Raw genomic sequence first — 17012 nt, 5'->3', positions numbered from 1 at the left:
GTGCGCGTAATGTCGGTCCGGACCGCTTCATCTCACAATATCGCTGAACCAAAGTATGACATGCTGGTAAGCAGTATGACTTATATCGCCCACAACTCACTTGTGTTCTACTCGTGCATAGCATCAACGCATAAAACCAGGCTCGGATGCCACTGTTGGGGAACGTAGTAATTTCAAAAAATTTCCTACGCACACGCAAGATCATGGTGATGCATAGCAACGAGAGGGGAGAGTGTTGTCCATGTACCCTCGTAGACCGACAGCGGAAGCGTTATCACAACGCGGTTGATGTAGTCGTACGTCTTCACGATCCGACCGATCAAGTACCGAACGCACGACACCTCCGAGTTCTACACACGTTCAGCTCGATGACGTCCCTCGAACTCCGATCCAGCCGAGTGTTGAGGGAGAGTTTCGTCAGCACGACGGCGTGGTGACGATGATGATGTTCCACCGACGCAGGGCTTCGCCTAAGCTCCGCAACTCAAGGATCAATTGTTGTGTCTATGGGGTGTCCCCCTACCCCCGTATATAAAGGAGCAAGGAGGACGCAGCCGGCCAAGGGAAGAGGCGCGCCAAAGGGGGGAGTCCTACTCCCACCGGGAGTAGGACTCCTCCTTTCCTTGTGGGAGTAGGAGAAGGGAAGGGGGAAGGAGAAAGAAGGAAGGGGGCGCCCTCCCTCCCTAGTCCAATTCGGACTAGCCCATGGGGAGGGGTGCGGCCACCCTTTGGGGTCTTTCTCTCCTTTCCCGTATGGCCCATTAAGGCCCAATACGAATTCCCGTAACTCTCCGGTACTCCGAAAAATACCCGAATCACTCGGAACCTTTCCGAAGTCCGAATATAGTCGTCCAATATATTGATCTTTACGTCTCGGCCATTTCGAGACTCCTCGTCATGTACCCGATCTCATCCGGGACTCCGAACTCCTTCGGTACATCAAAACTCAATAAAACTGTCATCGTAACGTTAAGCGTGCGGACACTACGGGTTCGAGAACTATGTAGACATGACCGAGCACCTCTCCGGTCAATAACCAATAGCGGGACCTGGATGCCCATATTGGCTCCCACATATTCTACGAAGATCTTTATCGGTCAGACCGCATAACAACATACGTTGTTCCCTTTGTCATCGGTATGTTACTTGCCCGAGATTCGATCGTCGGTATCTCGATACCTAGTTCAATCTCGTTACCGACAAGTCTCTTTACTCGTTCCGTAATACATCATCCCGCAACTAACTCATTAGTCACAATGCTTGCAAGGCTTATAGTGATGTGCATTACCGAGTGGGCCCAGAGATACCTCTCCGATAATCGGAGTGACAAATCCTAATCTCGAAATACGCCAACCCAACAAGTACCTTTGGAGACACCTGTAGAGCACCTTTATAATCACCCATTTACGTTGTGACGTTTGGTAGCACACAAAGTGTTCCTCCGGTAAACGGGAGTTGCATAATCTCATAGTCATAGGAACATGTATAAGTCATGAAGAAAGCAATAGCAACATACTAAACGATCGGGTGCTAAGCTAACGGAATGGGTCAAGTCAATCACGTCATTCTCCTAATGAGGTGATCCTGTTAATCAAATGACAACTCATGTCTATGGCTAGGAAACATAACCATCTTTGATTAACGAGCTAGTCAAGTAGAGGCATACTAGTGACACTCTGTTTGTCTCTGTATTCACACATGTATTATGTTTCCGGTTAATACAATTCTAGCATGAATAATAAACATTTATCATGATATAAGGAAATATATAATACTTTGTTATTGCCTCTAGGGCATATTTCCTTCAGGAACATCGATCGTTGCAAATGCACGTGAGAGATAAAGAATGCCCGATATGATGGAGAGGGGGATGTGTGTGTGTGTGTGTGCCTTCATGGGGGACCGACCTGAAGAAAAAGATTGCATGTGTGCGATGGATAATGCCGACTGGTAGTGTGTGTGCATGCATGCACGAGAGAAAGTTAGTGGTACAATTATAAAGAGAAGACCAATGTGTGGGTGTAAAAGACTAGGTGAGGTCATAATCAACGTAAAGTTGAATTCAAATATTTGAATAAGAGATCATGATGTTTGAAACCCATGCATGCATGAATATAACGGAGATCTGTGCGGTGTGGTTTGGAAACGAGCATGTTGTAATGTATGCACATTGAACAAGGTCAGACTGGTTTGAATTTGAGATACCGATGGCAGACATTGTTTGGCCACATTGCATCCGTGCATGGACACACTATTCTAATTGGAGATGATGGGTGGCTTTCGCATCACATATCTATATCTATACCCCTATATATATTATATTTTATATTTTTTATATAGTGTGCGGATAAATTTAACTTTGAAAGATGGTCGTTGGATGAGGCCAATCCGATGGTGCAGAGCTGGCAAATTTGTGCACTACTGGCCGTTGGATATCATCTAGATTCCACCAGATTTTGCCACATGTACAATCTAGAAGACTCTATGGTTGAACTTAAGCATAATGCACAAACCTCAAAACACAAGCACTTCTTCTTTGTTCTAGAATCTTCCGTATCAGAATTGCCCAAATGTTTTTCTACATGATTTGTTTTTACTTTATGCCTTACAACGCACAATTCCATGAATCTTAAAATAGATTAGCTTTCTTATAAAAACTAGATGATTTTGAATGAAATGAACTATAAGAATTAAACGAACATCTACATCATGCATATATGACTCAAAGCTTACATGCTATAATGTGGTATTTATTCATAATTTGGTTGCCAAATCTCATGCGTGCAATGCATGTGTACCTTACTAGTCGAAATGGTGTCTGTGTGTGTGTTGTGCGTGTTAAACACATTGTACATAGTATATCATACTAGTCTAAATTGTCTTTTTTTGGTACACGTTAAGCTTGTTCTCCCAAAATTTCAAGCCGCGCCTTGTTATGCCGAAATTTCAAGCTAGCGTCTCTGTCTATCGTGCTGCGAAACTCCCGCCTCTTCAACCCGTGCCTTGTTACCCTGAAATATTTAAGATAAATCTTCATCTCGTTGTGCTCCAACAACTCCCTCCATCTCAACCCGCGCCTTGCTATACCAAAATTACAACGCGCGCGAAAACTCCCACCTCCTGTGAAATCCCGACACGCAAAATGCCTGTGATACCCCTGAACCGAAAGAACCGCCTCAAATCGGTGGGGGTACTTTCGTAACTTACCCCACATTTCGTACAAGCGTGTCCCTAAGCCATGGTTCCCCACTCCCATCCCATCCGCCCACCTATTCGTACACCGAGGCCGGGAAAACCCGCGAAGCCCTGCACCCTCCTCCGTCCGCCACCCAGCCGGAGCCTCTTCCCCGACGACGTCGTCCACAGCAACACGTCGACGTCCCTCATCCACCGTACCGGATGAGGATCCGTCGTCGATCTGGTCGTCCCGCCGGTTCAGCCACCCCGTCCTCCACCTCCAAGGAGCTGCCCTGACGTTCCCCTCGTCTTTTGCGCCACCTCCATTCCCACACCGCCGTCTTCACCTGCACCACCGGAAGAGCATCATCATCACCGTTTCCTCGGATGAAGCTGCGGCCTAATCGGCGCCACCAAAGAGGTTGTACACTAATCGCCGCATTTTCTTCTTAATTCGATCTCACGGTGCTGCCGGCGCTGGTCCCGAGCCGACACGGCACGGCTCCATCCACGGCGGCGTCGCCGGCCACTTCCTCCACGGTGTCGCTCCCTCGGCGGCGACATCCACATTAGTAGGAGTTGCTGCTGCTTTAGCTCTCGCTCGCGCTGCTGCTCTGCTCTTGCTCTCGGTCCCCTGCCTGGTCTGCTCTTGCTCCTGCTCTTGCTCGCGCTGCTGCTCTCGCTCTTGCTCTTGCTTGCGATGTTGCTCCGATTTAGCTACACTTCAGTCGACTGAATCGACTTTTGGGTCAGTCGATTTTCAGGGGGTGGGTGGCTCGCCGGAGTTAAGGAAAACCAGCCGCAGCGGGGAGGGGGGCTCGCCGGAGAGGTACCCCACTATCTATCTTAGGGTTCAGGGTGGGGGCGGTGGTCGCCAGCGGTGGTGGGGCGGTGGCGTGGGGATCGCCGGAGAAAAAGCTCGGCACAGGGGGGCCTAGAGGGATGGCCGGGGCGGCGGCGGACCAGCGGTGGGGAGTGTTTTTGGGGCGGGCGGGGCGGCGCACCGCCGGCCGCGGGCGGCGGGGGGCGGCTGTTTGGCCGGTGGTGGCTGGCGGCTCAGGGGGTGGAGGTTGAAGATGAACTGGAGGCCCTTGATTTCGTATCCAACGGCTGCAAAATCGACTGACCAGAGATGAAAAAGTCAGTCGACTAACGTGTAGCCTCACCTCTAGTGCGTTCAATTTCGACAGTAAAATTCAGTTTGACAGCAAAATTCAGTTTCGACAGTTAAGTTCAGTTTCGACAGTTAAATTCAGTTTCGACAGTTAAGTTCAGAGATAAGCGGCTGATGTATACATCTAGCACTTTGTGGTTATGGTATTTACATCATCTATTGGAGATGCTATTAGAATTCCACTCAGGTTAACGTTGTCTCTCTTGTCCTGCTTCAGCCTCGGCGGCGTACAACTCACCGGAGCTGCTCCAACGACGAAACCCTTCATCACAGCGGAGCAGTACCTCGGGCTCCATCTCCAGACGCCTAAGATCTTCTTCCCCTCCTCCGGCAGCCAAGTCAGCCGGAGCATCCTCATCGGCCAACCCAATCACGCTGAGATCGACATGGCTTCGCCAAAGAGGTTGTACACTTTTTGTGGTTTGACTTAATCTCACCATGCTTCTTTGCATCCTATGATCTTCCAATTCTTGTGAACCAAACACCCAGATTGGCAGAAATCATGTGTTTTTAAATTCTCTGTTTTGCACGTGCATTCCTATCCTATTCCTGTCTATTTCCTATCCCTGCATTGTTAGAATCCTCAAATTCAAACAAGCCCTTACACAATTACTTCTGTTACAGATATGTGTCAAAGAAAACCTTGTGTGGTTTGTCCTGCTCCTGCGGTGCTGTGTTCCACCCCAGCTCAGCTGCTCCAACGACGGAAGGGTTCACCACAGCAGGGATCCGCTCTCCAGATTGTCTTTCGCCGCCTCAGATCTTCTTCCCTGCCGCCGGCAGCCACGACAACTGCATTACCATCATCAACTGAGCAGATGACCTTGAGGACTACACGGGTCCGCAAGAGAGGTCGCACTCTTCCGTGTCTGCTTACATTATGCATCGCTTAATATGATGACATGCTACTTTATCGTCGTGTTCACCTATTAGACTCCGAGTCAGGTCCAAACTTATGCTGAAACTTGAGTTTTTAAATGGTTGTGGGGTACATATTGGGGCAGCAATCAGTACTATCTGTCTACTATCTGCTTAATCTCGGGTGTCTACTATGAGTTTCATGTTGGGTGCAAACAAACATTAAAGGAGCCATTATCTGTATTTTTTAACTAAAGCTATTATCTGCCCGCTATCATTGGTTTTGGGTCTATCCACAGTTTTCTACCATCACTCTGGATTTGTGCATGCACTCCTTACATAATCTCACTATGTTTTATTCCTATGCATGTCAGTTATTGTACACAATGGAACTGAACATGTAGAGCAAAAGAGACGAGCCTTGCGTGGCAATTAAATTTCATGCAGACGTCGCTCCATGGTGGGCGCAAAGGCAGCCCCCTCCACCCATTTCGGATCGTAATCAAGAGGAAGATAACTATTCTGAGGGGGATTCAAAAGCAGAAGACCACTCCTATTTACCCCATGAGGTCTTCGCTCTAACTTGGCATGCTGATGTTGGTCATATCATGCATATGGTGCCTTGCATTGCTTACTGTATACATCAAAGATGTCATCTGCTTAGTTTAGACATGCTTTGTGTCAATGCCATCTGTTTAGTTTCTTTATCGTATATGTGAATCATGCAATGCCATCTTGTTTAGCCAGGCATCATATATGTGAATTTTGCAATGCCACCCTGGTTAGCCAGTCATCTTATATGTGAATTATATCATGACATCATTTTTTTATTACGTGTTAAATTTGTCAACAATTTTAGTACATTCAATTACTCTTCCTGTGCATTAGCCATTCGACATGGTCATGGAAAAATCTGGAGTGGAAACAAGGTCTTCAGAGCAGACAATGCTATCTGACGAAGCGCATGTCTTGCTGGTTACAGATAGCTCCTCAGAGGAGGATTCAGAGACAGATGACCAGTCCTATTCCCCCCCCCCGAGATGCATGCTCTAACTTGGCAGGGTTATGTTGCTCATATCGTGCGTATGGTATCTTGCATTGCTATGTCATTTGCTTAGTTTAGACATGCTTTGTGTGAATGCCACCTGTTTAGTGTCTAATTACCATATATGTGAATTATGCAATGCCATCTTGTTGCAAGACATTATATATGTGAATTATGCAATGCTATCTTGTTGCAAGGCATTATATATGTGAATTGTGCAATGCCATGCTGTTTAGCCAAGCGTCATATATGTGAATTATATTATGCCGTCCTTTTTTGTATTTCTCATTGCTTTTGTCGACAATGTTTGTATATTCAACTGCTCTTCCTGTGCATCAGCCATTTGAATTGGTGATGGAGAAATCTGGAGTAAAAACAAGGTCTTCAGATCAGACAATGCTACCTGCTGAAGCAGATATCTTGCTAGTTACAGATAGCTCTTCAAAGGAGGACTCAGAGGCAGATGACCAGTCCTATTATCCCCCTGAGGTGTATGCTCAAACTTGGCAGGGTTATATTACTCATATCATGCATATGTTGTATTGCAATGCTTAGTTTTTACATCATATACACGATATTGAATGCCATCTCCTTAGTTGACACATCATATATGTGATTGCCCTCTGCTCACTTCCTTAGTATATAAATCATATATTTGAATTATATCATGCCATGATGTTTACATAGACAACATGTATCTGAATTATGGCATGCCAACCCATTTTCTAAAGACATAATATAGTTATATCATCTCATCCTGTTCACATAGTCATCATATTTTGAATTATGTCATTCTATCCGTGAATTATATCATGCCATCATGTTTCCATCGATGGCATGTTTGTGATTTATGGCATGCCAACCACTTTAATAGACACGTCGTATAGTTATATCATGTCATCCTGTTTACATAGTCATCATATTTTGAAGTATGTCATTCTATCCTGTTTAGTTAGCCATCATACATGTGAAATTGTGTCATGTTATCCTGTTTAATTAGCCATCATATATGTGAAATTATGTCCTGCTATTCTGTTTGGTTAGACAACATAAATGTGAATTATTTCATGCCCTATTTTCTTCCCTACTATCCATTGCACCTGTCTATCTTACAATATATGTACATTCAATTACTTTTCTTGTTTATCAGCCATTTCAATTGGAGGGGGTGATGGCAGTATATGTGGGAGTAAAAACACGGTCTTCAGAAAAGATCGTGCTACCTATCGATGGAGATAGAACCACGGTTGTACTTGCCCAAGAACCAGCCCCACCACACATAACCCAGACTCACGCAGATTGTACCCCTGCCTAGTTGGACAGAGAACCAGCTACACCCCTTCTAACCCCAACCCCAGCAGATAGTAACCCAGTTCCCGTTGACACAGCACCGTCTCCACCACAGAGCACCCAAACACGAGCAGTTAGTAAGGCAACTACAGCGCCCAAAGCACGAGGAACACCACTGTGAACCCCAAGTCAACGCTTAAAGCAGAAGAAGAATTGTTCTCAGGTCAGGTTCCGTAGCTATGGTTCATAGTACTTTGCTCTTGCATCACTGTATTTACTCATACCAACTAATTTCAAATTTCAAGGATGCAATTGAAACTCCAATGGCGCAACAAGTATGTTTTAAACCTGTTTCTTTAACGTGTTTGCTGTTGTAACTTGCCCTATGTTGATTTCAGTTTCAATTGAATAAACAGTTATGTTCTCATGCCATGCACATTACAAGTGTTGTTATTGTTGTGTAGTTTCCCACACTTATATTCTGTCTAAGCTGCTTTGTCTTAAATAGATATGATTCGAACTGTACCTATCTTGATTTGGCAACATAAACTAGAATGATATAGACCATACAGTGACCATACTACATAGATATATGTTTGTTTCATGCTATTATCCTGTCCACCTTACTATTGAACTGGTTTACCAAAATGAGTTTCATATACTACATTGTAAACCTGTGATGTGTTTGTTTGTTTCTCTTTTAGAACACGGATAAAATATTGGAGAAGAGTACCCCGTTATGCAATGGTAAAGGAAGTAATGCAGATAAGGTTCAAGATAGTGAGACATCCATGTTGGTCTCCAAGAAAGCTGATAAAAACTATATTGAAGACTCTGAGACAACCCCAAAGTCCTGTGTTGATGTAGTGTTCGAGTTACTGGCTACTACTGCTGGCACCAGCTCTTCGAACTCGCTGCCTGAATCAGTTCGGCTTCTTGAGTCTCAACTTCAAGTTGAAAGACATCGATCAGATGTTATGCGACAGGAAGCCGAAGGACTGAGGAAGTCCCTGCAGAATTCAGATGCATACTTTATGGTGCAACAACAAGTGCTGGAGGATTTAAGCGCCAAACAAGAGAAAGTTAATAAGCTTGCTAAGCATCTTGAGAGCATTATGGGTACCCAGGATATTGTTTCTTGAGCTCTTCTGAAGTGGTTTCAGTTCTGGACTTGTTTTGCTGCGATGTTTATATGCTGCTTTGTTCCCTATATTTGCACTGGTGGCGAACTTTGATGCCCAGTGGATGTAATATGTGTAATAGCCGTGATAGCCTAGCGTAAGTTGCTTGCCTATTTATTTCCTTATTGTCTTGTTTATTTGTTTTCTTGTAGTTAGTGCAGTTCTTTTTCCGTGGTTTGCTAGTGGCCGCAATAACCTATTTTTTAAAACTAGGCCACATTAACCATGGGCTACATATTTACTGTAGTTAACATGGGCCTCCTACGGGCCGTAGAAACAATGGGCCTTCTAAGGGCCGTAGAAACAATGGGCCTTCTAAGGGCCGTAGAAACAATGGGCCTTCTAAGGGTCGTAGAAACAATGGGCCTTCTACGGGGCATAGAAACAATGGGCCTTATACGGGTCATAGACACAATGGGCCTTCTACGGGCCGTATCATCAATGGGCCTTCTACGGGCTGTATGATCCGTTGGCCAAACATGGGCCAATACCAGACCACATTATGGTCGTAAATGGGCTAGAGTTGAAATCGTCTGTTCATGGGCCGACCATAATGGGCCGTCGTTAATTGGCCGTATTTGATGACGCTATGAAAAGGCCCAATGTATTAATGAGCCACAAACGGGCCGACTGTAACCACGGGCTGAATTTGGCCCACAAGCAAAAAATGACAATAACAGGCCGAAAGTAAATGAATGCTGGAAATGAGCCCAAGAATAAATGGGCCCTGAGAAGGCCGAAAGATAACATGGGCTGGAAACGGCCCAACGGAATAATGGGCCATTAATGGGTATAAAGTGATAGATTGTTCATTACGGGCCAGTTTTACCACGGGTCGTTAATGGGCCGAGGGTTACTAAGGGCCTCATATGGGCTGAAAGACGTCATGGGCCATACATGGGCCGGAAGTTAAAACGGGCTGGAATTATATTGGACGGCCCAGATGACGCTACCGGGCCTAATTCGGCTAGGTCGTAAACGGGCCCTGGGTTAGCGTGCTGTAAATGGGCTATATGCGAACAGGCCGTTAATAGGCATGCCGTGGGCCGGCCCGCCACCTTTTGACCAAGTCAAACGGGCCAGCCTTTTCACAGGAATGGGCCTCTGTTGGGCCGTGCCATGTGTCGACGTATCATAGGCGCTTCGGGTCCAATGAGTGGATGACATCTGTCCCAACGGCGAGCCGACACGTGTTTCCTCCAGCCAATGATGATTTTACACATGGAAAATCCCCATTGGTCGGGGCTGTTAACGGGTTATCGGATCCAAAACCGGACCCGATAGCTTAACGGTGTTCCGTTACGGTGGATGCCACGTGTAGGTCACCCTTGACGAAAGCACTTCTGTGACGCGCGATTTATCGTCATGGAAGTGGACACTTCCGTGATGATAATTTTGGTAATGTCATGGAACACTTCTACGACAGCAAAGGGATGACTATCTTGATTCTGTCATAAAATTGTCATGGATGTACATGCATGACAAAAAACGTGACCTACTGTGACAAACACGTATCATCACGGAAGTGTATTTTTTTGTAGTGTATTCGAGTGAGCGTCCTCGGGGGACGGCGACTCCTTGTCAGCGCATGGGCAGATCGGAGGCGCCATGGCAGAGATTTGAGAGAGAGGGGGGAGCAAGGGGAGGATGTAGATGAGAATGCAGGCGGGATGACATGAGCAAGGTAGTATTTATTGGCGGCCGGAATCTAGATCGACGGGAACAGTACACACGCCGGTCACCGGAATTTACGAGTACTGTAGTTTGAATTACACACGACTCCCGCACCAAAACCCGTGTGTGAACTTAATAGCTGACGGTTTTCAATACAGAACCGTGTCTGACTAATAACCCCCGCCACTCACCTACCAAACCTTGAGGCGCGAAATAGAGTGCCAATCGTGTGGGGGCCGGTTGTCTTCCCAGATCTTTACATTTTCTTTTTTGAACACCAGATATTTACATCGTCTGATGATTTTTTAACTCGCACACAAGTACACAAAAATATAATTTTTCAAACCATTATGGTTAACCATTGCATGTAGATGTAGTTCAAATTTGAATTACGGTCATTAAATGCTAGAAAATCACTTAAATGTCTTTAAAAGGTCAAATGACCCCTAGAATTTTCCAAATTTTCACATGACAGTTGTAGTAGTGCATGTTAAACGTAGAAAAATTTTGAAGGCCGTAAGAGGAAGCTATCTCCCATTCGTCATCAAACATGCATTGTTCCCTCTCGGAACCACGAGCCTTCTAGTGAGTTGCTCCGGTTTTGTGAGGGGTGTGTGTCCAAACTTTCGTCAAATAGGCCAATTTTGTTACCACATCATCTTGGTGGCATGACATTACATTAAGCAAGGTTTCATGTTTTTCTGATCTTTTTTTTGGAATTGAAATGCCATGGCACTCCATGCATGTGTCCATGTCGTGAGACCAATATGTTTGAAAATTCCTTCTAATTTACTGCACATGGAATTAACTCGCACACAAGTACACAAATATGATTTTTCAAACCATAATGGTTAGCCGTTGTGTAGATGTAGTTCAAATTTGAATTACGATCATTAAATGGCTAGAAAATCACTTAAATGTCTTTAAAAGGTCAAATGACCCCTGAAATTTTCCAAATTTTCACATGACAGTTGTATTAGTGCACGTTAAACGTAGAAAAAATTTGAAGGTTGTAAGAGGAAGCTATCTACCGTTTGTCATCAAACATGCATTGTTCCTTGTCGGAACCACGAGCCTTCTAGTCAGTTGCTCTGGTTTGTGAGGGGTGTGTGTCCAAACTTTCGTCAAACAGGCCAATTTTTTTACCACATCATCTTGGTGGCATAACATTACATCAAGCAAGGTTTCATGCTTTTCTGATCATTTTTTAAATTTTTTTGAATTGAAATGCCATGGCACTCCATGCATGTCACTACTGCAGGATGCTGCTAACGCGACACTACGATCAGAGACCCTTCTATGAAATTGTGTGTGATGCATTAATCGCAAATGGTGGTGTTAAAAAACCGTCAAAAAAGGTGCAAAACGTTTGCGATGACGGATGCATCAAACACGGTTCAGATTTTTGTTGCGTGTGCAATGCAGGGCATATGGTTTAGTTCAATTAACTGTTTGCGATGAGGAGGAACAAAAGGAACGGGCAGCCAGATGAAGGTGTGTGCGATATACAGCATACGGTTCACTTGGATGAACTATTTGTGATTACGCAACATAAAAAAACGGTCAGCCAGATCAAGGTGTGTGCGATATACGGCATGCGGTTCACTCGGATGAACTGTTTGCTTTGAGCCAAGAGAATAGAAACGGTTCAATATAACAAGATGTGTGTGATATGTGGCAAACAGGTCTATAATCAGAAATGTGTGCGAAGACAGATAATAATACAGACGATTGCTACTAATAAGTCGTGTGTGTTCTGGGCAAACGCTTGGTAGCATACAATTGTCAGCGATTGATGAAATCATCACCAACCGGTTTCCCAGTATGGTCCGTGTGAGATTTTATTGCTCACAGAACAACAGCATATGTACTTATAACTTATAAGCACTTAATTCCATAAACAGATTGAACATCCAATTACATATGTGGCTAGTACACACATGACCTTTGCACACACCAAAGTATGTTCCAAAATGCCTAGAAAACTCAAATAATGTATAAAAAGGCAAAATGAACCGTGAATAATTTCATATTACTATAGTTGCATGTTGCCTCTGTAGAATAAATCAAGGCGGGAAGAGACATCATATGTCGTTTCGCACACATAGGTGGCAAGGTCCCTCTCGGAACCATGAGCCTTTTTGAGAGAAGCTCCGGTTTGTAAGAAGTTTGTACCAAAACTTGTCCCAAATTGGACTAATTTTTTACCACATCATGTTGGTGATATGTCATAACACCATGCCAAGTTTCATGATTTTGAGGCGAGTTTTGGATTTACACTAATTTTAAAACCAGGTTTCTCAATGTTTACTGTCGAGTCGGCACTGCCCTGGATAGGCTTTTTCCTCGTGGGTCCCAAATGAAAAATCCAAATCTGTCACTACCATGCAACTTTTCTGTAACACCCCCAGTGTCATGCTACAGTAGCCCACTGTGATTAAGCTAATCTTTTTTTCCAAACAGTGCTTAATCACCTTTGTTCAATATCCCATTTGAAATTCCAGTCAATTCAAATTCAAGTGAAGTTTGAAGTTCCTCAAATATTGCTGGAAAAATGGTCATCAGTTGTCAAAATTTCCATCACAATTATTTGTTAAGGAACACAACATCACTTTTGTGCAAAGATGAGCAGTAGCAATAATAACAGCACCAATTCAGTATTTTTAAATGCTATCCTATTTATGAAAAATACCAAATGAATTCTTCTGGTCTCCAAATTGTTTGTGGCACTGCCTAAGATCACTAGGGAATAAAAGGGGCCCTTCCCATATTTTTCCCAAGTAAATAGCATGCCCAACATTTTCTTACCCATCTCTGTTTATTAAATAAAAAGAAAAACAGGATAAGAAAAGAAAAAGGTCGAAGTGCACTGTGCACTTAGGCCTGCTAACTACAGTGAGGCCCAGCCCACCTACCCCTCTCCTTCCTACTCTGTTCACAGAGGGGAGGTGGACGACGGCCAACCGCACGTGGCCACGATGGCCACGCGCCGGCCATCCCGCGCCTCCCCATCGTCTCCCCCGGCGGATAAGGCCACCCCGCCCCTGCCAAACCCTAGCCAGACCCAGATCCGCCTCCTTCCCCTCGCTCGTTCCCCTCTCCCTCACGCGCTCGCTCCTCCCGAGCACCATCGTCGCCGTGCGCCGGTCGAGCCCGCGGCCACCGGGTCCCTCCGACCCCACCGAACTGTCCGGGAGCCCCAGCGCCGTCGACCCCTTCGTCCAGCGCCGTCGGATCAAGTCGGGGAGCAGCACAGCAACGCCGGCGACCCAATCCCCTTCTCCGGCCATCGCGACGCCGTCGTCGCGATTTATCGCCACTGCGCTCCCGTTGCTCACCGGGCCTTCGTGCGCCCACCCGGTGAGCTCCTCCCCCTCTCCCCTCTCTCAAGTAGGCCGCCCCCCTCTCTAGCTAGATGTCGCCGCACCCACGAGCTCGCCGTCGTCGCCCGCCTCGCCGTCATAGCCATAGCCGCTATGGCCTGCCACTGAGCACGTGGTCGTGCTTGGTGCATCACCATGGAGCCACCCACGCTCACTGACCGCCCCGTCGTGCACCGCAGCCCCGCGCCAGTGTTTGCCCGAAGCCGTCGTCGCTTCTGCTCATCGCTGGCGATGCTCGGGACCTCCCCCGCTCCAGCCACTTGCACCGCTCGACGCGGCGACTCGCCCGCATCCGAACGCACCGCTCCGCGTGTCAAATGGGCACCTGCGACGCGAACCCGACGCGCTCCGCCCCTTCTTTGGTCGCCGGCGCCGTCTCCGCCCCCCCCCCCCGGCCCGGCTACCGCCCAAGTTCGATGTGGCTCATCGCCCTTGACCGAACACACACCCCCGCGCGTCAAACGGACGACGGGGGACGAATCCCGATGGCCGCCCAAGCCCTCCGCTGTGAACAAGACTCGCCGAAGCTCACTCTGGTGCCGGTCCGACGTGGCCCTGCCACTGGGCCCTCTGTGTCACTGGCAGCTGGGTCCCACGGTCCCTGTTGACCGAGTCAAGTGCTGACTGGGCAGGCCCCAGCCACTGACGTGCGGGCCCCACCGCTTATTCCACTAACTAAAATGTTTTAATAATTAAAACTAATTAGTTTAGCTAATTAGTCTATGACAGGTGGGGTCCAGTAGCTAATTAACCTAGATTAGTTAGTTTAATACACTGTTAGACTAACAGAGGCTGACATGTGGGTCCCACTGGACCCACAGGCCAGATTTGACCTAGTCAACCGCGCTGTTGACTGCTGACATCACACCTACGTCATGCTGACGTCATATTCCTTTTCTGTTATTTTAAATCATTTCAGAAATGCTAAAATCTTTGAAAATTCATAGAAAATAATCCGTAGCTCGAATGGAAAAACTTTATACATGAAAGTTGCTCAGAACGATGAGACGAATCCGACTACGCAGTCCGTTCGTTCGCCACATGCCCCTAGCATGCTGAACATGGAACCGTCCCCTCTCTTTCATTTGTCCGAAAAACGTCATACGTCGGGAAAACCCCTCCGGATGTTTTCCCTCTCCGTCTGCAACGTCTAGCACTGCGTTAGTTCACCCCTAACACCGCGTATTTCCATGTTTTGCTTTATGATGCTTTGTTTGCTTTATATTTATTGTTTCTTCCCCCTCTTCTCTCCGGTAGACCCCCGAGACTGATGCTGCCCCTATGATCGATTACGTCGACGACGACACTTCTTCCTTTTCAGCAGAGCTTCCAGGCAAGCCCCCCCCCCTTTGATCAATCCGATATCGCCCATTCCATTCTCTCATGCTTGCATTAGATTTTGCTATTGTTATCGTTTGCTCCTATTCTGATGCATAGCCTGCTTTTGTAACCTGCTCATTGTTACTTACCTGCTTATCCTAAACTGCTTAGTATAGGTTGGTTAGTGATCCATCAGTGACCCCCACCTTGTCCCTGTTGCCCCTGCTTCATCTTCGAAGACCCGATCAACGGGGTCGAAGACCAGGCCCGGGCACCGCACATCACTTTCCCCTTAGTTGCTCAACACTACTGGGTTACTATCGAGTGCCGAGGGTGAGACCTCTACAGCACTTCTGATGTTAACCCTGTAGTGTAGCTATTCGGTCGTGGTCATCGAGGGTGATTCCGCCTTAACCACTTCCGATACGAATCTGTCGTGCAACCCCTCAAGTGTGAACCTCGGGGTGGTTCCTCTTACGTTCACCTTGATGATTACATCGAGTGGAATTCACCAGGGGTGATTCCTCGGGTTTTCCCCTTGATGTTTGGACACACGGTTACTATGGTTACTATGACTTTACACTGAACCCTATTACTAAAGACGGGTCGGCCCTGAGGGGTACCCGCACGAGCATATTTGCGAGTGATGAGGAGTCAGGTTGACCTGGAGGGTGCCCGCAAGATAATTATGAGGCGTGGCCGGGCATTCCTAGCCCTTGCCGCAAGTCCTCGAGACGGGGCAATGGGGTCACATCTTTCGTGAGTCTCTGCTTGTTACCGCGCGTTCCTAAACCACTACGATTTGGATATTTGATCCGAGGGGCCTCTGGCCTGATAGCACTAACCATCACGTGGGCATTGTATGGGCGTTCTGCGTCGTATGCATCAACCAAAGCTTAATAGACGTCAGCGACTGAGCGGCGCGCGCCGGGTTGGACTGCGTAAGCACCTGCCTTTTTGAAGGAGGTAGCTAGGTGTGCTCACCGGCCACCCTCGCAACGTGCAGGAGTTCCCGGGGCGATGGCCCATGACCCCTGGGGCATAGGTTTAGTCCGGCGTGCTGACCTCTCTATTAAGCCTAGGTCGGGTTGCGGCGTATTGTTTGGCCGAGGCTGGGCATGACCCAGGAAAGTGTGTCCAGCCGGAGTTAATCGAGCGTGGTGGATAAGTTGGTGCACCCCTGCAGGGAAGAAAACATCTATCGATAGCCTGTCCTACGGTAACGGACACTTGGAGTTGTATCCCGATCGATACAACTAGAATTGGATACTTGAGATGAGACATGGATATGAGAAATGGATAGTATGGCTCTGGGATTGCTTTCTCGCAGGGAGTCGAGAAAGGATCTCTGGCCGAGGTTGATAACACTACTACTACTTTACTTTATGCTACTCTTATCTCTTTTCTGATGCTGCAAGATGCTTGGAGCTGCTTGAAGATGCTAGTCTTCGATAGGCTAGGCTTTCCCCTTCTCTTCTGGCATTTTGCAGTCCAGTCCACAGATACAACCCATTTCATTGATACTGATGCATATGTAGTGTAGATCCTTGCTTGCGAGTACTTTGGATGAGTACTCACGGTTGCTTTGCTACCCCTTTTTCCCCCTTCTTTCTTCTTTCTGGTTGATGCAACCAGATGGTGGAGCCCAGGATCCAGACGACCCCACCGACGACTACTACTACCCCGAGGGTGCCTACTACTACGTGGAGACTGCCGACGACTAGGAGTAGTTAGGAGGCTCCCAGGCAGGAGGCCTTGCCTTTTCGATCGTTGTTGCTTTTGTGCTAGCCTTCTTAAGGCGCACTTGTCTAACTCATGTATGTACTCAGATATTGTTGCTTCCGCTGACTCTTGTGTTTTCGAGCTTATGTATTCGAGCCCTCGAGGCCCCTGGCTTGTAATATAAAGCT

This window comes from Aegilops tauschii, chromosome 6 (assembly GCF_002575655.3).
Source record: "Aegilops tauschii subsp. strangulata cultivar AL8/78 chromosome 6, Aet v6.0, whole genome shotgun sequence".
Lineage (NCBI taxonomy): Eukaryota > Viridiplantae > Streptophyta > Magnoliopsida > Poales > Poaceae > Aegilops > Aegilops tauschii.
Note: the sequence above shows the minus strand (reverse complement) of the source record.